The following is a 22576-nucleotide window of genomic DNA, read 5'->3' on the forward strand; positions in this document are numbered from 1 at the left end:
GGCAGCTTTTCATCAACTTAGGGCAGATTCAGATGAACATCAGCCCGATGCTCCATCTAAATGCAATAAGGCTGTGGCCTCATCGCAAATGCACCTGCTCCAATATCACTCAAGGGTGTGCTGATGTATCCTCAGCATGTCTTTTTATTTGGGTGTAAGCGGTGATAATCCAAATCACCCCGCTAAACACGCTGCAAAACCCTGTTTTAATAGGGTTTTGCAGCACGTATAGAGAGGCCATTTGGATGATCACCCCTCATATGCAAAGGAATGAGAATGCATTGGCACATCCTTTAATGTTCTCAGCGTGTTTCCACCGTAATGATGCGTAGTGGGCACATTCATCCGAACTGGCCCTTAGCAGATCACCACATGAACAGAGTGGGCTCTAGTCCATGAAAGCCTATGTCCCATGCTTAGTCTTTAAATTGCCATGGGGTTCTCTGTTGCTTTGGCCACACCATTATTTATTTATTTATACATTTATATTCCACTTTTCCTCCAAGGAGCCCAGACCAATGTACATGGTTATGTTTCTCCTCATAACAACCCTGTGAGCTAGGCTAGGCAGAGAGATAACTGACTGTCCACAGTCACCTAGTGAGTTTTGTGGCTGAATGGGGATTTGAACTCAGGTCCTTGTCCAACACTCTAACCACAACACCATGTGGACTCTCTAAAGGTAAAGTGTGCTGTTGAGTCAATGTTGACTCCTGGCGACCACAGAGCCCTGTGGTTGTCTTTTGGTAGAATACATAGGGACATAGGAAGCTGCTGTATACTGAGTCGGACCATTTGTTGGCAGACTGGCAACAGACTGGCACAGACTGGCAACTCCAAGGTTGCAGGCAGGACTCTCTCTCAGCCCTATCTTGGAGAAGCCAGGGAGGGAACTTGGAATCTTCTGCTCTTACCAGAGCAGTTCCACCCCCTGAGGGGAATATCTTACAGAGCTCACATGTTGTCTCCCATTCAAATGTAACCAGGGCGGACCCTGCTTAGGTAGAAGGACAAGTCATGCTTGCTACCACAAGACTAGCTCGCCTCTCAGAATACAGGAGGGGTTACCATTGCCATCTCCCATGCAGTATAAGATGATGCAGTATGGCTTGCTAATCAAGTCATTTTCCTACTGTGCCATTAGGTGGCTGCTGACCACAATGCGGCAGTAAATGGGGCTACAATGGTGCAGTAAAGCATTAATTATTAGTGGTTCTCTTTATGGTATGTGTGTTTGTTCCACAAATAACCATTTATTCATGAGGGCAACATCTGTCTTCCATTGGAGCATGCTATGCTCACATATCCTATTGAAAATCATTAAGGATATGGCTGCTACAGCCATTTGCACATGGTTTGGCTGTCTCACTATATTTATAACCCTATAAAATATATTGTGAGGCAGAAATTATGACATCATAAAACACGCAAACATCTATCCAATATTGATTGAGGGTCACATCCATTTAAGCATGTTGAGTAGAAGAAAAGTGTGGCCAAAAATAGCCAGATAAAGGTGATAGAACAAAGAAATGTTCAGAGGACAACAAAAGGAAAACAAAATAGCCGAGTGTAATGAAGAGGCACATTTCTGAATTCAGTACTTAACAGTTAGGACTGATATTTAGTCAGGACTAAGTCGAACTTAGGAACTCATTTATTTACGGTCAACAACCAAATAAACACTACAGCAAAGCAATACAGTACAATACAATAACATAAGTAAAAAAATTTAAAAACCACCTTAGACACCTTATTTTACATGCCTCCGAACAAAAACAAGCAATCCTATGAGTAACTTCTTCAAGCCTATCTCCTAAAAAATAAACAATAAAATGTTCCTCAAACCAATCCAAACGTTTCTTTTGACAGGGGGCGGTTTGAATGGAATGGGAAACATCATAGAAAGGGCAGTTAAACAAAGTATGTGTTAATGTTTCCATCTCATCAGCTCCACATGGGCAAACGTTCCTCCAAGGGGATCCCTCAAAATCTGCCCTCCAACACAGCTGAAGGGAGGACATTAAAATGGGCCTGAGAGAAGACCCTTCTCAGCCTGAGTGTTGGCAAATGTTTAAGGTACGGAGCTGGCCTCGGGTAATTTGAAAAGCTGAGATAATTATATCTGGAAGCAATCAGGCTAAGGTCACTCTGCTTTTCTATGTCTCTTACGCTCTGTGTAATGATTATTATTTTTTTGCCTTATCATAATTTAACGATCATATATATTGCTGTGAAAGGCCACAGTTACCTAGGATGTCATGTATATTCCTCCTCCAAGTGGGACAGAAATCATCCACCAAAGTTAGTGAGCCTAACCTTTGGGGACAGCTAGTAAGTTAAAGCCAATATAAGACTGCTTGCAGCCGGGCCTGAGCAGTAATGCCTGCCTGCTTCCAAATGCCATAATGCCTGCTTCCAAATGCAAAGCTGCATTTGTGACACAGCTGGGGAGTTGGAAGATGTCCCGTAAGAACTTTGACTGAATAACTTCAAAAGATTGTATGTTCCCAGCTAAAAGAATCTGGGCACCATATAGCATCTGAGCTTGAGTTTTCGCCTGATATACCCTTAGTGCTCCCAGGATGTTCTGAGTGCCTTTAGAATAAAAATATTTCTTAATAGCTGCAATGAATTTTTGAGCATTTGCAGTCACAAACTCACAATGTGGTCTCCAGGAATTCCTCGAATTGAATATGAGGCCCAGATACTTATATGTTTTGACTTGTTGAAGGCTCCTACCACTGATGACCATTTATAATATCTCCTACGCTTACTGAAAACCATTATTTTTGTTTTTTGGGTCTTGATGGACAGCGCCTCCTCTTCACAGAACTTCTCAAGGGCTCTCAAAGTATGTCTCATTCCCAGCTATTCTTGGTTGATGGAAAGAAGGGTCATCAAGACAGAAAACTAAGGAGTTTATATAAAAACTAAACAAAAAAGGAGCCAAAATACAGCCAAGCTTTACCCCCCTCTGTGAGGGGACCGGATTTGAAAGGTGTCCTTGGATGTCACATTTGACTCTTTAAAAGGTGTTTTCATATAATGAATGAATCAAGAATAGAAAAAGGGGTCTAATGAAGTTTTAGCGAGATTACACCATAGACGGGTTCTAGGGATCGAATTGAATGCAGCCTCCTATTTGGAATATCTGATGGGTTTTGACATCATTTTATTACAAGAAACATGGATGGTAGACCCTATATTTATGGAGAATTATGTTTTCTATGGATTGGAAACCTCCCCTGGGGTACGACGAGGTAGACTGAAGTGGGGTATAGGGGTCCTGGTATCCTGTAATTTATTGGCGGAAGTGATGGAGCTGACAACGTATTTAAATTACGCTAAATCGATCCTCCTTAAATTGAAGGACTGCTACATGGTGTTCATAAATGTTTATATGCCTACACAAAAACTTTAAAGAGATTTGGGAGGGTCTTAAGAATTATATTGGTCACATCCAGTTGTGTTTTCCAAATGCATTATATATTGTGGGTGGGGATTTTAATGCCAGATTGGGCTCTGATGAGCATATGCTCTATGCATTGTTCCAGCAGTTTCCACCAGAAAGGGATTTCCTATTCCCCCTACATCTGTGACGATCTAAAGAGCACGGTTATAATATGGCTGGATTTTTATTGGATCAAATGATGTATTCATTAGATCTATTCAGTCTGAATGGGACAACTTCTGATGATATTGAAGGGGAATTAACTTTCTGGGCAGGTACAAGAACAAGTGTTTTAGAGTATATTTATGTCTCCCGAGCGGTACTTAAAACCCTCTCATGTTTCAAAGTAGAGGGCCGTATAGAGAGCTATCACCTCCCACTCTCACTTACATTGGAGTTATTGAGTACGAAGACCCCCTTTAAGGAAGTGAGATCTTCCTCTCAGGATGAAGCCATCTACAAGAGAGTTAAATGGTCACCATGTCTGGCAAACCAAATTAGAACACTCCTGGGCTCAGAGGAAGTTTCCTCTCTACATGCTACTTTTTTAAATGAAGGAGATTTGCCAGATACATTTAAATTTGGGGACCTTATTCTAGCATTCCAGCCGCTCCTGAGGCAACAATTAGGTGAAAAGGTGTCCAGGAGACATAGACCCCAAGGTTGGTTTGACCATGATTGTGTTACAGCCAAGAAGCAGCTGGTCACCAAACTTAATCAGTATAGACTCAATTTAGATGTTGACATGGCCCAAGAATTAATAGAGCTTAAGAAAGAATATAAAAAGCTCATTAAAGTGAAGAAACGGGAGATGGTGAGGGGAGCATGGGAACACATTCTCACCGCAGCTAAATAAAAGGACTCCGGATTATTTTGTGGATTAGTAACATCTAGTATGAAAGAACGTCCCCTTATTTTGGATAATTATATTACTGAGGACTGCTGGGTGGCCCATTTTAAATCATTATATACAGCTCCTGTGCAGGACCCTTCCCCTTGCTTACATTATTTAGACTGCCTTCCCCCATGGCCTCCGGTCACGGAACGAGAAATTCATAATTTAATTTCTCAACTACGACCTGGTAAGGCTCTTGGCATAGACCTGATATCCAGGGAATTATTGAAGGTGGAATCTGAGTGGTGGGCCCCGGTTCTGGCCAAACTTTTTACCTACGTAGACCATGTGGGTTGTATTCCAGAGGACTGGCACACGGCCATAATTGTCCCAATATATAAAAATGGACTACAGTCAGATCCAGCCAATTATCGGCCAATTAGCCTCTTGTGCGTCATCAGCAAATTGTATGCGAGGCATTTATGTTATAAACTCATAGACTGGGCAGAGCAAAATAATATTATAAGGGATGAACAGGCCGGCTTTCGATCAGGCTGGTCTACACTGGATCAGATTTTGACCTTTTCACATCTAGTAGACAAACAACTTAGTAGAAATGTGTCCCTATATGTAGCCTTTATAGACTTTAAGGCTGCAGGACTAAATGTGTTCTGCATAGCCATCAGTTGGCAATGCAAATAGGAGAGCTGGTCTTGTGCTAGGGAGCATGAATTCTCCCCTTGCTAAGCTGGGTATACCTTGGTTTGCATTTTAATGGGTGTCTATGTATGTGAGCACTGTAAGATATTTCCCCTCAGTGGATGAGCATCTGCTTTGCACATAGAAGGTCCCAGGTTCAATCCCGGGCAGTTGCAGGGGAGATCTTTCCTACCCACCCACCCCAGCCCCATGTATGCCACTGCAGCCTTAGTCTGAAAGACAACACTGATGCACTCCCATTTTGTTAGGTAGGATGTTAGCCACACCAAATGAATAAGTTTTTTACTTGTGAAAAAAATACCTCCAAGTAAGCATGCATTTTCCCCACTGTGTTCTCTCCTTACATTTAAATGTGGGTCTGTTCTGACTACTCCCACCTTGGATCTCATGTCTTGAGGTCTCATTTTAATAAACTGCCCAATCCAGGTGTATAGATTGTGTATGCTTGCCTGGACTGGTGTTTTACAGGGACCCACCAGAAGTAAGATATCTTAGGGATTCACCATTTCTAGCTGAGCTGAAAAGTATACTGGAAATTCCAAATAGACAGCAGATTAAGAGAATAGGATCATAGCCTGCTAATTAAGTGTTTTTGTCCCCAGAATCCAGCAGAAGGCTGACTCACTTTTCAGAGTTTTCTCAAGAAAGCAGTGTCTCTTGCATAAGGAACACAGGCTTCCCGTATATCTAAAGCAGCATTTCCTGCTTCCTAATTTGATTCCATGAATATAGAAATAGCCATTCTCTAGTGCTCTTGTAGAAATAGCCATTCTGTAGTGCTCTTGTACTCTATGGCTCAAGGTATATTGGAACAAATTGATGAGTCACAAGGTATTAACAGTGCCTATTGTACAGGAAGATGAATTATTATGTTTCCCGTGATTGCTGATACATTATTAAGCACTATGCAGGGGAGGGGGGCTTTAATAATGGGGACATGGCAGGTCCACCACTGTGAAATGCTGCCGTTACAGAATGTGATCTGAGACTTTGTAAAATAGAAGTGTGGGTTAGATATGATAAATATAATAGGCAGACACGTATATAATACAAGGGCTGACATGCAGAGCAAGGATGCACCAATGCAGCAGAAGAGCAGCCCAACTAACTGCACCAGTGCAATGAAAAGGTGACAATTTTTGAAAATATGGCCCTGAGGGCTGCACAACCCTAAGGGACATATTTCTGAATGGCTTGGAGGGTTTCCTGGAGAAGGGGAGGCCATCAACAATTGCCACTTCCCTGCTGCAGTTAATTGGGAAGTTCAATTAGGCTGTTCTCTCACTGTACCAGTGCATCTTTGTTCTGTGTGTCATCCAAGGGTCTCAGAACAACCAAGAACTAGTAAGTCTCACATAATGTCTGCAATGCCCGGGTTGTGTGCACCAGGAAGCAGAAACATGCCATGACTTACTAATACCAGTACTTGGGTAAACAGACATCTGCATGCCAAACTGGAGAAGGGTGATTTTCACCAGTCTCCCCCTCCCTTAGTAACCCACGGTGTCTCACAAAAATATGTTCCTGAGAGTTGTGTAACGTTCAGGGACATGTTTTTGGGGAACATAGTAGGCTGCAGAGGGAAGGGGAGATCAAATAAAAATTGCCCCCAATTATGTATGTGAAACCGTGTGTGTGTGTGTGTGTGTGTGTGTGTGTGTGTGTGTGTGTGTGTTTGCAATGTTAGTCTGGATATCATCCAAACAAAAGTGGCATCCCCCTCCCCCACAATACAGAGATCATTAAAATCCCTGGTTGAGATCTTGGAGAATGCACAACTGCCTGCTTTACTCATCTGGAATTGAAAGTGACACCAATAAACTGGAGCTAATCCAAAATAATATTTGAGAAGCAGTGTTTGCAGAATATAAAGGGAATAAACTGGATGATTTGAGGGTGTGAACATTCTTTTAACGTTTAGATGAATGTCTTGCTACTATTTGATGGTAGTGGCAGCAGGTGTCTTCCTTCCTTCCTTCCTTCCTTCCTGAGTTGCCAGCAAGTGACCCTGGGACATGCTGCATTCAAGCAGAAGCTCTACTACTGAGCTGCAGCCTCATCCTCAAAGAGGAATATCTTACAGCACTCACACATGTAGTCACCCATCCAAAAGCAAACCAAGATGGACACTGCTTAGCAAAGGGGACAATTCCTGTTCGCTACCAGAAGACCAGCTTGTATCTGTTTCCTAGTTACAATGTATATATTAATTCATTCAAATGCCTTGAATGGTTTGTTGTTGTGCTGTATTTTGGGGACCTCATGGATGGGCATCTCCTGGCTCTCTCTCGCTCTCTCTCGCTCTTTCTCTCTCTCTGTGGACTTCTTTGCAATGAAGATTGGGTCAGATTGTGACTTCTAGCATCATCATCATCATTTTTATTTAAACTAGATTGCTTGCACCAAATAGGTTGTGTGGTGCCACAGGCTCCAATCTGTTGCAGAAATGTCAAAAAATCGTGTGACGGAACCGGCGGGGGCTAGGGAGTTCGAGGGCCATGCAGTGCAGGGCATACTGGAGAGACTCCGGAGCCAGGAGGCGGCTTTTTGCCTCCCCTCCAGGGGTCTACTCATGAGTAGCCATGGTGAGGAGCCGCACCGCAGCTATTCACGATTTAAAAAACCAGGTTTGTAGATCGCTCGCTCCACAAACCCAGTTTAAGGGGAGGGGTTGTTTGGCGGGTTAACCACCAGGAGGCAACTGGGCTCGCCTGCCCGATTTCAGCTGATCGTGGGAATAGCCTCATTGTATTGTTGCTCTTACAGCTTTCTTGGCCTTATCACCTCTTCTTTATCCCTGCTCCCAAATGATGAGGGTAAAATTGACAAAGGAGACGACTCTGAAGGTGCCGAAGGTCAAAACCAACAAGAAGGCTGACAAGTTCCTTGGGATACGATTTCCCTTTTGCAATTATGAGAAATCTTTTCCATGGAATTACATAGTGCGACTGAGAAGATTGAGAAGACTTCTCAGCGAACTGAGCAGAAACTAGACTCTTTTCAGTCAGAAGTGAAGTCCAGATTTGATGTGGTAGAAAAGAAAACCATTTTGTTGAACTTTGCAGAAATGAGCAGGCTCTCTTGGGGCATCCTTTCTGATAAAGGGGTGCCCTTTCTAATAATATCAAACTGTGAAGCCATTACTACCCAGAAGGTCTTCTGGGATCCCCCCCCCCACTGTTGTTACATGCATGCTGCACACCTCTAAAGCCAAATGCAACATGCTGAGATGTAATGGACATTCAGTCCTTGCAATGTTCCTCTGTAGCCACACCTCATAAGCAGGGCTTACATAATGCAACTTCAATAAGAAACGTTACCAGTTTGTGTCAATGGGATGACTCATCTCCTTTGCAGAGCTTTGTGCACATGCCAGAGCAAATGGGATGTGAGGTAATCTCAGCTTTGCACTGCTCTTTTTAACTGCTTCAAGCTACTTGTTAACATTGCAGAACAAGATATAATGAACAAGATATAGATGTGCATATTTTGCGAGGGGTGAATGAAGTTTGGTATCAGGTGTATCATTAATGGCTGGCATACAGATGTTATCTATCTATCTGTCTGTCTATCTGTGCAAGGGTGCTGTTGTGCAAATACTGAAGAATTGCGCCCACACAATTGTGCAATATGATTGCCATTGGAAATAACGGCTTACATAAAGTGCAGTGAGCCACCTGCTTCTGCACTTCTTTAAACCCCGCCAGCACAGCTTGAGACAGCGTGGAAGCTCCGTGGCTACTATGGAATGCCTCCTTGCCCTCCCACTGCTACTCTCATTGGGAATGATTGGAGTTGCAGCAGCTGTGTGAGGATACACTCCTTAGTAGTAGGGATGTGCAAGAACCGCGGCTGGGCGGTTCGAAGGCGGCAGGGATGCCGCTTTAAGGGCGGGGGAGGGTGCACTTACGCCTCCCGTCGCTTTTCCCCAGCCGGCGCCCGTTGCTGTTAAAAGCCTTTGGTGTGGCAGCATACCTCCCTGCCACCCTGTTGCCCTCCTTGGCCAGAAGTGGCAGGAAGTACCAGGCGTGTGTGCACCTGACCCATGCACATGCGCCTGTCTGCCGTGCATGCGCACACATGCGACGGGCACACGGGCGCCCGGTACTTCCGGCCACTTCCGGCCGAGGAGGGCAATGAGGCAGCCCTGAAGGCTTTTAACAGCAACGAGCACCAGTGCGGGGGGGGAGCGGGGGGAGGGGTAAGTGCTCCCTCCCCCACCCTTAAAGCGGCACCTCCCCTCAGTCGAACTTAGAACCAGCCCCATGTTCAAACCTGTTCAGAGGCCTGTAAAAGGTTTGTGCACATCCCTGCTTAGTAGCTATGGAGCCCGCCCGCCCCTGAAAGGTGCACTGGCACAATTTAAAGGGGTGCGGAAGTAGCAATTTCACTAGTCACTTAGGTGGCTTTTTGTGCTCTAGGTAAACCACCAATCTGTGGTCTTGTACAACTATTTTTGCACATTTTTCTAGATTTACATATCAGTGCTCTTGTGCAAATGTTCACAAAAATGCCTTCAGCAGCACAGGTAGTTTGGAAACCGCCTGTGGGATTCCGCACAGTATGTAAGCCCCTATTTGCAAACTGCATTGCTTAGAGGTGCTCTTACCCCTGGACTTCGGGGCCAAAGTCGAGGGCCTCCATACCCCCTGGGGGCCCTCAAATCCTCTCTAGTATGTTGCAGGTCGTGTAGTTGCCATGCCGCTGGTTCGCACTGCGCTGGGCGGCTGAGCGCAACTGTGATCGGCGCCAGGTGGCCAAGCGTGACTGAGCGAGATGGTGGGGGGGGACAGAAATATGGGGGATGGGAAGATGTTAAGTTGCGTGTTGAAATGTTTCTGCTAAAAATATGTTAAGTAAATAAATATATTAACTAAGATAAATGCAGATTTGCATAAATATACCTGTTTTACGTTCTTGTGAGTTCAGTTGCTGTTTGCTCCCTCAAGAACCCCTGTGTTAAAAAATACTGTGTGTGTCATGCTGTGTGTGTAGGGGGGATAATGCTTAACTTGCAGTAGTGGGGGGAGGTGGGGGTGGACCTCCAAAGGCCTTTAGGTCCAGGCTCCAAAATTACCTAGGTGCAACTCTGGTATTGGTTCTGAGCCTGTGCTTTTAATAGCAATTTGATATTAAGAAGGTGAGGTTTTCCCCTCCACCTCCAAGCTTTACAACCTCAGTTCCACCCCCAGTACACGCAGGATCCAATTAAGTTAGTCATAACTGCGTCTTTGAAATTAATAGGAAGAAGTTATTCATGACAACCTTGTCTCATTTATCCCTGCTAACAAGGCATATCCTTGCTAACCGGGCAAAGAGATACCTTTTAAAGTGATGGTTCTCTTATATTTAGCAGGTGGAGAGCAACAGTCCCTAGGAACATAGGAAGCTGCCGTATACTGAGTCTGACCATTGGCCCATCTAGCTTAGTATTGTCTACACAGACTGGCAATGGCTTCTCCAAGGTTGCAGGCAGGAACTTCTCTCAGCCCTGTCTTGGAGATGCCAGGGAGCGAACTTGGAACCTACTGCTCTTCCCAGATTGGCCCCATCTTGCAGTGCTCACATATAGAGGAGATTCTCATGATCCACCAAAAGCGGGCTAAGGGAGCCTAGCCCACTTTTGGAGGATCATGTGCTGCCGTGTGAGCCGTGCAGCACCCAGCAGCAAACCCTCCTAATTCCCCTTCCCCTTAGATGAGGTTAGTGAGGCGAGCGCTCCGTTAACCCCGTCTATTTGATCGTGCATTGTCGTGGCGTAGCACGGCAGCGTGGCAACACATGACGAGACCCCCACTAGGAGGCTGTAACAAGCCTCCCGGCCCTGGGGGTCTCTCCAGGATGCCCCACGTGCTCATGCGGGGCATCCTGGAACTTCCAGGGGGCATGCAGCTCCCAATCCCCACCGCTCGCGCTGGCTCCGTGACAGAGCCAGCAGTCGTGTGGGCGGCTGATCTGGCCACCCAGAGCTGCAGGCTTGATCGTCTGCTAAGCCCGCTCTCCCTGCAAACCCCATTCAGGCGAGTCTCACTGACCATGAGACTCACCTCATCGTCTCCCATTCAAATGCAAACCAGGGTGGACCCTGCTTAGCAAAAGGGACAATTCATGCTTGCTACCACAAGACCAGCTCTCCTCCCTTTCCAATATGAATCTAGCATCCCTCCAGCGGCACCTGCAGGTGTCTACCTTCTACTTGTGTTTAGATTGTGAGCCCTTTGGGAACAGGGAACCATCTTTTTATAACTGTTTCATGTAAACTGCTTTAGGAACCTTTTGGCTGAACATGGTATATAAATATTCTTAATAATAATATTTACTTCAGTGGTGCTGCTTAGTCATGACTAACTTAATCTGGATCTGGCCTACAAGGGATGGCTGCAGGTTGGGCAACAAAGAAAAGCAGGAAAATTGTGGTGGGCAAAATCCACACAAAGTTAGTCATGACTAAGTCCCATCGAAAGTAATGGGACTTATGTTAGCTTTGACTACCTTGTCTATTGCTTAGTAATGACCAGCTTAGTCTGGCTTCTGACCTATATTTTTAACCTGCCCTTCATGCAAAATGGAGGCACTATACACTAACTGACCAAAGAGGCACCTTTTACAGTGGAAATACTCTTCTATGTAGCAGAAAGAGAGCAATTGTTGCTACCCAATCTCAGCACAGCATCCTTCCAGTGGTTGTTGCTGGTGTCTACCCAATGTTTATTTTTAGATCGTGAGCTTTTTTGTGACAGGAAGTCATATTTATATACTACAGTCATCCCTTGCCAAACATGGTTTTACCAACCATGGTTTTGAGTATATGCAAATGGGAAATTGTGACAGGTCTTGCCAATCACAACCTGAGTATCCACATTTGGCTAGGTTTTTTCATGATTTTGGAGGCGTTTCAGCAATTGGGGGGGGGTTCAGAGGTTCGATCTGCTCATTCCACTTGGTGACCCTTGCTGAACTTGCTGCCCCTTGCCAATTTAAAATGTCTTGGAGTGATTGGGGGTGGAGGTTTCAAAAAGTGTCCACAGGTTCAATCTGTTCATTCTTCTTGGTGACTCTTGGCGAAATTACAAGCCTTTTTGTGATTTTTAGCATTTATTTTATTTTTTTTACTTTATTTTTAGGTATTTTTGCGGTAATGATTTCCCTAACCCCTGTTTCCTATAGACTTTAATGCCTTGCCAACCGCGAATTTGCCAGTGGCGAGGTTTTGCCAGAATGGAACCCTAGCAGTTGGTGAGGGATGACTGAATTATTTTTCTGTGTAAACCAGTTGTGATTTTTTGTTGAAAAGCAGCATATAAATATTTGTCGTCGTCGTAGTTGTGGTGTTGGTATTGGTGTTGGTACACTCTTTTCTCCTCCTGACTCTTTATCCCCACTATGACCTTGTGAAGTAAGGTTAGGCTGAGAAATGGTGACTATCATATTCAGTAAGCTCCAAGCATTACACTGCAGTACCCCTTAGAGGAAGGGTTCTTAGGCTTGGGCCCCCAGACGTTGTTGAACTACGGTTCCTATCATCCCCAGCCACAATGACAAAAGACCATTGATTCCATCCTTCAGAGTGAGAGAAGGAAGCATTGCTCCCATTCTGATTCACTTCAAAACAATGTCACATGATCATTCTGAAGCCAACTGCAGAGAAGACAATGGTTCCTATCCATACTTCAAGAGGAGATCATGAGGGGATATGGTGGGCACCAGGAAACCCCAAAAACTGTGGTTCTCAAAAAAAAAGCCAAATTGCCCCCCTCACAGTCATACTCTGAAAATCAGCAATATAGAATTTTATGCTATAGATATTCATGTTTATGACCCCTATATAGATTGTACATAAGAACATCTCCAGGCTGTAACACAGATCTGTGCTGTAACCTGGAAATATTCTTATGTACATTTTATATGGGTGCCTTAAAAATGAATGTCTATAGCTGCACTTTGAACTATATGCATTGACTTTCTGTCACAGGCAGACTAAAGGATGGACTGGAAGAACTGACAGCACTCCAGTGTTATTCATTTATTTATTATCATGGTTATTTAGACTGCTGTTCGTCACTCCCAGAGCAAAACGTACAAGCGTCATGAACAACTGAACAATCAAAACAATAAAACAATAAAAGAGAACCAGCTATGGAGTCACAACATCTCAGTGTAGAATCAAAGTAAAGGACTCAAAGACTTGAGTAAGGACATCTCTAGGCAGGGACAGGAAATTCTGGTCTGAAATTCTTGGTCTGAAATTATTGGTCTGAAATTCTGCAGAGCTGCTGCTGGTCAGTGCACACTAGGCTAGATGGACCAATGGCCAGAGGCAGTATATGCCAACTTCATGTGTAACATTCCAAAAGTCAGCACAAAGCAGGGCAGATTGCTATGAGGCCAGAACCCGTCCTGGCCTCCAAGAATCCCACAGTACACCGCGCACCGAATGCAGTGCACTGGGGGATTCTCCCAGGGGACAGGCACTCTAGTTGCCCATCCCTGTGTCAGCATGAGCTTCAAGAAGCTCATGCTGACACACAATCCCGGAGCCAAAATTCAGGACACATTTGTGCCCTTAACCTCGGCTAAGAGCCGGGCTGAGGGGCTGGGTTTAGCACCACAGCACCCCTGGGATCCATATGGATCCTGGCGATTCTCATGGGCAGCCAAGCACAGGCTTGGCTGCTTAAGCCTGGGTTTGGCTCCTCATGAGAACAGCCTCATTGGCTCTCCCTTGATCAATCCCTGTTCTGCAGCTGGTGACCAGCAGAGCTCATCAGACCTATAGAGCTACTCTGACTATCCTGCTTGCTTCTCTGCAGCTCCAATAGTGTTGTCATCTCCTTTTTGCCCCCGCTGAGAGAGCCTCTTTAAATATTACCAACTTGAGGGAAGTGGCACTGGTTGAATGTCTGCATGGCAGAAAGTGGGGAGGTGGTAGCTCAAGGGTAGAACATCTGCTTTGTATGCAGAAGGTTCAAGTTCAGACCTTGATGTCTCCTAGCAGGATTGGGGAAGATGCCTCTCTGAAACCCTGGGAAGTCATTGCCAGTCAACATGGATAAGACTGTACTTTGCTAGATGGATGGATGATCTGATTCAGGCGCAGGCCGTGAACGCACCTCCGGGGAGACGGTGGGCGGCTTCTTTAAGTGTAAACGGAGCCGGTGCTCTGTGCCACCCAGCAGCCCCCACGGTGGGGAATCGCCTCCACCACTCGCCTGGCCGCTGGTGGCGGCTTGCCTCCGTGGGAGCCAGGTAAATAGCGGAAGCGATTCCCCACTGCGGCGGCTGCTGGGCAGCACAGAGCACTGGCTCCGTTTACACTTACAGAAGCCGCCTGCCACCCCACCGGAGGTGCGTTCATGGCCCGCACCTGATCTGATTCAGTATAGAATGGTTTCATTTGTTTTAAGATTGTATTTTTATTTAGTGTTGTTAACCACCTTGGATGGTTCCATAAAGCAAGGAGGAGCATTAGGTAGCATTAGGTACCACTCAAAAACTAGTGGTAGCTTCCAGGCTTATCATTCGGCCCTGCTTCTCCCACCCTGTACTGACAATCTGATTGGCTGGCTTAGTGTGAATTTGGCTGCGCCATTTTTAATCGCTTTCTCTTTAGGTGATCAGGGTTGTTTTTTGCTTTTTCTCCCCTACATTTCTCTCCAGTTCTTCCCCCACAAAGCAGCTTCTCTCCCTCCTCTCCTATCCTGCAGCAAAATTCTCCTGAAATTCAGAAGGTTTGATGTTTAAAATCCCTTCTTCTGTAGATGCTTTTTAAAAGAACAACAACAACAAATTTTGTGACTCGCTACACCTGGCCAAGCTTCCATTCTGTGTCTAGCTCTGCCTCTCAAACTCCTGTTTTGTTCTGGAGGAGGAGGAGGAGGAGGAGGAGAAGAAGAAGAAGAAGAAGAAGAAGAAGAAGAAGAAGAAGAAGAAGAAGAAGAAGAAGAAGAAGAAGAAGAAGAAGAAGAAGAAGATTATTCTGTTTACACAGGTGCTGTACAGAACCCAAAATGCAGGTCATACAAATATGAGAAAGAGTAAAATAAAATAAAGGTACTGAGCACAATACAACTCTATGCTCCAACCTATTCATGGATGCAGCTAAACCTATGGCTTGGAACACACACAAACTCCGGAGGAGCAATTGCATTCACATTTAAGAATTGCCCGCACACAGTGATGGGTATATATTATTAGGGCTAGCTAACTTTAGAGTATCTTAGACAGTGCCACAGAAACGTTATGTCATCCCAGAGTTTTGGAAGCGGCCCTGGTTTGGCCTGGAATGACTCAGTTATAGACTGCTCCGAAAGACTTGCACTGTAGCATGTGGACTTAATGGTTCTGAATTATGAATGATCTCCAGTGTTATTCACTGCCGGATACAGCTGAGATTTTTATGGGTACTTGTGGAAAACACCTCAGGGAAAACAGGAACTAAATTATTCCAAGCAAAGCATAATCTAAGACCTCAATGATAGCAGGGAAGCAGGTCTAGATTGAAAGGCTTTGAAGTACATATTTTATCTTGCTTATTTATTTATACAGAGATAAAGTACAACTTATAGACCAGTTCTTTGTTGAAATATCCCCAAGCTAATGTGTAAATCAAAGTGCAAAATATTTTTCATGTACATAAAAACAATTTTAACATAAATAAAAGCAAAGGGAGCAGCAAGAGATCACATAGAAACCAACTTTGATAGGTGTGTCACTAAGTATTTAAATCAAATAAATATAAATTAATTAATAATAATAATAATAAATAAAGACAGAGGCCTAGGAAGGCCTCACTAGCAGTGCCTCCTCCAACACACGAATAAGCTCTGGGAGAAAATATTGTGTGCATGGAGGGAAGCCCAAAGATGGATAGACACTGCCTGGCAGATGTGCAGCCAAAAAGAAAAAGGAAAAAGTCCAGTTTCTGCATTGAAAAAAAGCCCATTCACACATTTTCCCATAGTCATAGGCCGCATTCACATGTAACACAGAACCACGGGTCCAATGGACCTGAAGTTCCACACACCCCTCCCCTCCCCTGCTCTCCCGTCGGAATTTGGACATTCAAGAGAGCAGTCAGAGAGACTGCAGAGAGGAAAGGTTGCTGACTGTGCTGTCCTCCTTCCTACCTCAACGCCGGCTCCAGGGCAAGCAGCCTACAGTTTCAAATTTGGACATACCACACGCTGCCTGGAACCTTGGGCTGCGGTGACAAAACTCACTACAACCCAAGGGTTCAGACTGGAGTTCCAATTCTGAACCCTTAGTTTTGCTGTCACGGCCGGTTCCCCACATTCAGACGTCTGCAGAACCACAGGCCTACTCAACTGTGGCTCCGCATTATGTCCATATGCAGCCAATGACATAAACATAGGCCACCCTCTGACATCACTTGGAACCTGAGTTAAAACAACCTCAGGTTATCCCTACTCGACCTCCAAATTATCGGTTCCGATTCCTCCCTCCAACCTCCAGATAAACCCACAGTTTGAGGTAAGGTAAGGTGCAATTACTGAGTGTCTAGAGGCTGCAGTTTATCATGGTGGTGGTCTTGGATGGCAACTGTGGGTCCATTGAACCCACAATTAAGATATACATCCAAAGGTGCCGATTGACATAGACATAAAGCTGAGGAGCAACTACAGGCTTGTCAGGAGACTCTGGATCCTGGAAAGATACATTCAGTCACAAAATATATAATCAGTACAAAAAGATAATGGACAACAGAGATTTAACCAAATTTAAGTTGAATGTTTCGGCATTTCATCAGCAACAGATGGGTTTAAAAAACCATACAACAAACAAGGTGGCAATTAAGAATGTTATGTTAGCAAAATTCCAGGACAGGTGAAAGGAAAAGAATGATGAACAGATGTTGCATATGGATTTTATGTGTCATGTATTGGTTATGAGGTATGTGTTATATATGCACACATAAACATGTTCAGTGAACATGTAATGGGGAATACGAATACGACAAATATTTATATAATGCTTTTCAACAAAAGTTCCCAAAGCGGTTTACATAGATATATTGAATGAATGAATGAATGAATGAATGAATGAATGAATGAATGAATGAATGAATGAAATGGCTCCCTGTCCCCAAAGGGCTCACAATCTAAAAAAAAGAAACATAAGATAGACACCAGCATCAGCCACTGGAGGGATGCTGTGCTGGGGATGGACAGGGCCAGTTGCTCTCCCCCTGCTCAATAAAGAGAATCACCACCTTAGAAGGTTCCTCTTGCTCAGCGAGCAGGGGAATGGAAATTCCCCCTTGCTGGCCACACACTCCTAGTATCCACACTTGAATGTTCCTGCAAGAGGCTTTATCCACATGTAGCCCCTTCATAGTCATGTCCAATGGATGGGCATCAGGAGACATGGCTGGCAACTGCCCAACCACTGGAGGCAGGGGTGTAGCTATAATTGAGCAAATGGGTTCAAAGAACCTGGGCCCCCCAGCTCCTGAGGGCCCCCCAGCTCTACCACTCCCTATTTTCTTCATTATCTCCCTCACTCTGAGGGACCACCGGGGAGACCACCGGGGACCACCGGGAACACGGGCCCCCTCTCCTCTAGCTATGCCCCTGACTGGAAGTGTGACCAACATGTGTAGTCATATTTCCTTCTAATGCTTTCCCTGGATGGATGGGGAAGAATGAGTGAAAAACCCATAAATCTGTTCCATATCAGTGTATAACCTATCAGGGTCAAAAGGCGGTCCTGTTAAGTGCCAACTTCTCATGTTCTGAAGAGGCAGATTAGCAAGCGGTGTTCAGTTTCTCCATAGATAGTTTAAAAAAAAAGCTTGCTCATGTGATATGCCATTCCTCTCTCAAGTACATGTCTCTTCACATCAGCTTCATGCTTTATTGGCCAGCACCAGCATCCTGTAGGGTCAGAAAGAGGCCAGGGCCTCTGCATGGGCTGAGATGGGCTCATAACCCAATAATAAGCCACATGCTGTAACCATAGTAAGTCCTAGGTACACTCTCCAAGGGAAATACTCTTGTCTGGAGAACCAATTGCATGGTGTGGAGAGAGAGAAAAACCTCACTGACTGCAGACACTAGAACCAGGAGTCAACCCATGAAACTGATTGCTAGGATATTTAGGATCAAAAAAAGGAAGTACCTTTTCACATTGCTCATAATTTATCTATTGAATTCTCTGCCACAGGTTGTGGTGTTGGCCACCAGCTTGGGTGGCTTCAAAGGGGGCTTAAACAAATTCATGGAGGGCAGGTCTATCAATGGCTACTAGTCTTAATGGCTATAAGCTACCTCCAGGCTCAGAGGCAAGATGCCTCTGAGTATCAGCCGCAGGGGAGTAACAGCAGCAGGGGAGGGGAGATGCCTCCAGCTTCTGCTTGTGGGCTTCCCAGAGGCATCTGATGAGCCACTGTGGGAAACAGGATGCTGAACTAGATAGGCCTTGGACTGTTCTTATGTTCATTTCCAGGCAGAGTTCATAAGTTCATAAAGGTAGGGGTGGTCCTTTCACGAGATGAGGGGAGATGGTCACCTCAGCTGGCAGATTATTGGGGTGCCAGCAAGGCAGCAAGATGTACCCCCTCCACACTGCTGCCATCAGAGCAGTTCTTCAGGACTGGTCTGCAGAAAGTTTGTTTAGGGAAGAGATGGGGCCAAATCACCCTGTTGAATCAGCAGGCAAATCCCAGCAGTACATTGGGAGACACTGCTGGAGAAACATTCCCTTCTGTTACAAGACCCAGCTTCTGAATTTGCTTCATCAACACTGATTGTGTTCCTGACTTGTTGCCCTAAGAGCCATTCAGGGCCTGGGCATCCCCTGGTCCTGGTTTCAGCTCTAGGGCTAGTTCAGATGACATATGGAACCACAAGTCCAGTGGACCCGTGGTTCTACGGCCCCCTCCCCCTCCACTCTGGTCCAGGTTTGGACCTACTGCAGTCAGAGGCGCTCTTTAAGAACATAGGGAGCTGCAATATGCTGAGTCAGGCCATTGGTCCATCTAGCTGAGATTGTTTACCCAGACTGGCAGCGGGTTCTCCAAGGTTGAAGGCAGGAGTCTCTCAGCCCTACCTTGGAGATGCCAGAGAGGGAACTTGGAACCTAGATGCTCTCCCTAGAGCAGCTCCATCCCCTAAGGGAAACATCTTACAGTGCTCACATTCAAGTACAAACCAGGGCAGTCCTTGCTTAGCAAAGGGGACAAGTTATGCTTGCTTCCACAAGACCAGTTCTCCTCTCATGACCAGTTATCCTCCTGTAGTTTCAAACACAGTGGGCCAGGCATCCTGAGGAATTACAGTTAAATCTTGGTTCTACACAGTGTTTCCAAGCCTCAGGAGAGCATATGCCCCTTCCTCTGTGTGAAGGAAGTCCGAGCATATGCCCCCTTCCTAACAGGGGCATAACCCCCTTTTCTTCCAGCCTGAGAAGGAAGAAAGTGGTGGGGTCAAGGGGGAACAGGAAGAAGCGTATCCTGCAGTCTTGCATTGCCACCTATGTTTACTTCGGCTTAGCAGGAATAAATGGGAGGCTCATGAAGATGAGAAGTTGGATGGACTGTACCATCCACAGCCACAGCCACTTGAGGAGTCCAGGAGGAGAGATCTGGGGCTAGCTCCATTTCCCAGTTATGTAGTTGGAATGTGCAGAGAAGGAGGCTAGCTGAGTGTGAATGGCAAGAGAGAGAGAGGACCAGAGGCCCAACCCAGGGGAAGTATGGTATAAATACAGCACAAAATTGTTGGGTGCCTGAGAGGAATTAGTCAATGCAGCACAGTGTGAGGCCATGGCTGCTTCATGGAGCCTGTGAATAGAAAGAGGAGAGCTGGTCTTGTGGTAGCAAGCATGACTTGTCCCCTTAGCTAAGCAGGGTCTGCCTGGGTTGCATATGAATGGGAGAATTGGTGTGTGAGCACTGTAAGATATTCCCCTTAGGGGATGGAGCCATTCTGGGAAGAGCAAAAGGTTCCAAGTTCCCTCCTTGGCATCTCCAAGATAGGGCTGAGAGAGATTCCTGCCTGCAACCTTGGAGAAGTTCCCTATATTGTGGAACTTCTCCCATGGAGGGGCACATCCTGCCTCCATACACATCAAAATAATTCTATTTCCATTTGTTAGAAACAAACCAAGATTGATTGTGACATATGAACTGACTGATCTTGGTTTATTATAACTAAAATTATAATAAGACTTTATTATAATAAAGTTATAATAAGGAGAGCCAGCATGGTGTAGTGGTTAGAGTGCTGGACGAGGACCAGGGAGACCCGAGTTCAAATCCCCATTCAGCCATGATACTAGCTGGGTGACTCTGGGCCAGTCACTTCTCTCTCAGCCTAACCTACTTCATAGGGTTGTTGTGAGGAGAAACCTAAGTATGTAGTACACCGCTCTGGGCTCCTTGGAGGAAGAGCGGGATTTTTTTAAAAAAAAAACACGTGTTTTGTTTTTTAAATGTAATGTAAAGTGCCTAGCATAAACCAAGATCTGAAACCCATTTCAACTCTCAGGTCCAGAACTTAGTTTATTTCAAGGACTTTTGTCAGAATAAACTAAGGTGGGTTAGTTTTGATGTCACAGCTGATCCTTGGATTGTTTCTAACTCCAATCAGAAGTTGATTTCTGAAGTGGACAGCCAGCACGATGGTGTGGTTAGAGTGTTGGACTAGACCTGGGATACCTAAGTTCAATTCTTGATCCTGCCATGAAACACACTGGGGTGACTCTGGGCCAATCACAAATCTCTCTGCCGAAACTACCTCATAGGGTTGTTGTGAGGATGAACATAACCATGTGCGTGGGCTCTCTGGAGGGAGAGTGGGATATAAATGTAAACAAAACTCCCTGCTGAGCAAACAGGCACCTTTTAAAAGTGGTGATTCTATTTATTTAGCAGGGGGAGAGCAACTGGCCCTATCCAACTCCAGCACAGCATCTCTCCAGTGGCTGTTGCGGGTGTCTTTCTTATGTTTCTTTTTAGATTGTGAGCCCTTTGGGGACAGGGAGTCATTTTATTTTATTTTATTTTATTTTATTTTATTTTATTATTTGTTTGTTTGTTTGTTTGTTTGTTTATTATTTCTGTATGTAAACCACTTGGGAACTTTGGTTGAAAAGTGGTATATAAATATTCGTTGTATTGTATATAGAAGGGAGGGAAGGAGGGAGGGAGGAAATAAGTAAGTTCTGATTTGTGAAAGGGCAGGGGAGGTGGGACTGCGTCTGAGACTTGGAGACGTCACACAGAACCCAAATTCAGCCATGATTCTATGTGGCATCAGAACCAGCCCAATCTGTGATTTGACGTGCAACCATGCTAAATCGCCCAAGCCTTTCACTTTGACATAGTGCTTATAGTTGTGAGCAACAGATACAAAGTGAACACATGAGGATATTAAACTTCCTGAACAAGGACAATGAAACTGCTGCCACACCAGCTTACAGAGCACTGAAACCACTGGAGACTAATTCAAGATTCCTAATGTGGTGAATTAGCTGGCCATTGCAGGGAATTTTAAAGCTCCTGCATATATATGTCTTTGCAGCAATGCGCTTCTTTAGACCAGGAAACACTGATTCTCCTGTTTGGTGTGCCTTTTGCCATCATTATTCTATAGAATTGACTGAGCTCATCAGATTCTGTTGCTCTTCTTCTTCTTCTTCTTCTTCTTCTTCTTCTTCTTCTTCTTCTTCTTCTTCTTCGTCATCAGCAAGGCACTGTCTCAATCATTAGAATTGCCCATGCTAGAAACAAATTATTTAAATACATGCTGCTAAGAAGAAGAAAGTTAAATGCTTAGGAACAGAATTTTCAGAAGTTGAGGGGAAATGACAAGAATTGCTGGTTTAAGAATAGAGTTGTTTCCATTCATCCCCCCCCCACCACCAAAAAAATTAGGGCATGAGTTCTCAAACTTGGATCCTCATATGTCAATGAACTACAAATCCCATCATCTCTGCCACAATGGCTGATGGGCTGTAGCTTGTGGTTGAGCACCTGCTTTGCTGGAGAGCTGGTCTTAGGGAAGGAGAGTCATTCTTGCAGAAGCAAGCGTGAATTGTTCCATTTGCTAAGCAAGATTCACCTTGGTTTGAATTTGGATGGGTGACTACATGTGAGCATAGTCTGCTGTAATATATTCCCCTTAAGGGATGAAAACATAGCTCAATGGCAAAGCATCTGCTTTGCATGCAGAAGATCCTAGTTATGGGATCCCAGAAGATCCCTGGCATCTCCAGGTATGGCTGGGAGAGACTCCTTCCTGAAAGCTTGGAGAGCTGCTGCCAGTCAGTGTAGACGATACTGAGCTAGATGGACCAGTGGTCTGACTCAGCATAGGGCAGCTTCCTATGTTGGGAGTTGTAGTCCAACAACATCTGTGGACCAAAGTTTGAGGACCTCTGAATTAGGGATAAGCAACTGGCAGGCCAGAGACTCAAGGATGCCCCAAGGAGGTTTCTGTCTGTCTCCTTGAATAACCTTCAATGCCAGTTTCCTACATTCCAGCTGCCTAGAGCTGCCTGCTCAGGGCTATATAGGCTTCTGCCAGTGACTTCAGCCCCCAGAAGCT

This window comes from Hemicordylus capensis, chromosome 2 (assembly GCF_027244095.1).
Source record: "Hemicordylus capensis ecotype Gifberg chromosome 2, rHemCap1.1.pri, whole genome shotgun sequence".
NCBI classification, from domain to species: Eukaryota; Metazoa; Chordata; class Lepidosauria; order Squamata; family Cordylidae; genus Hemicordylus; species Hemicordylus capensis.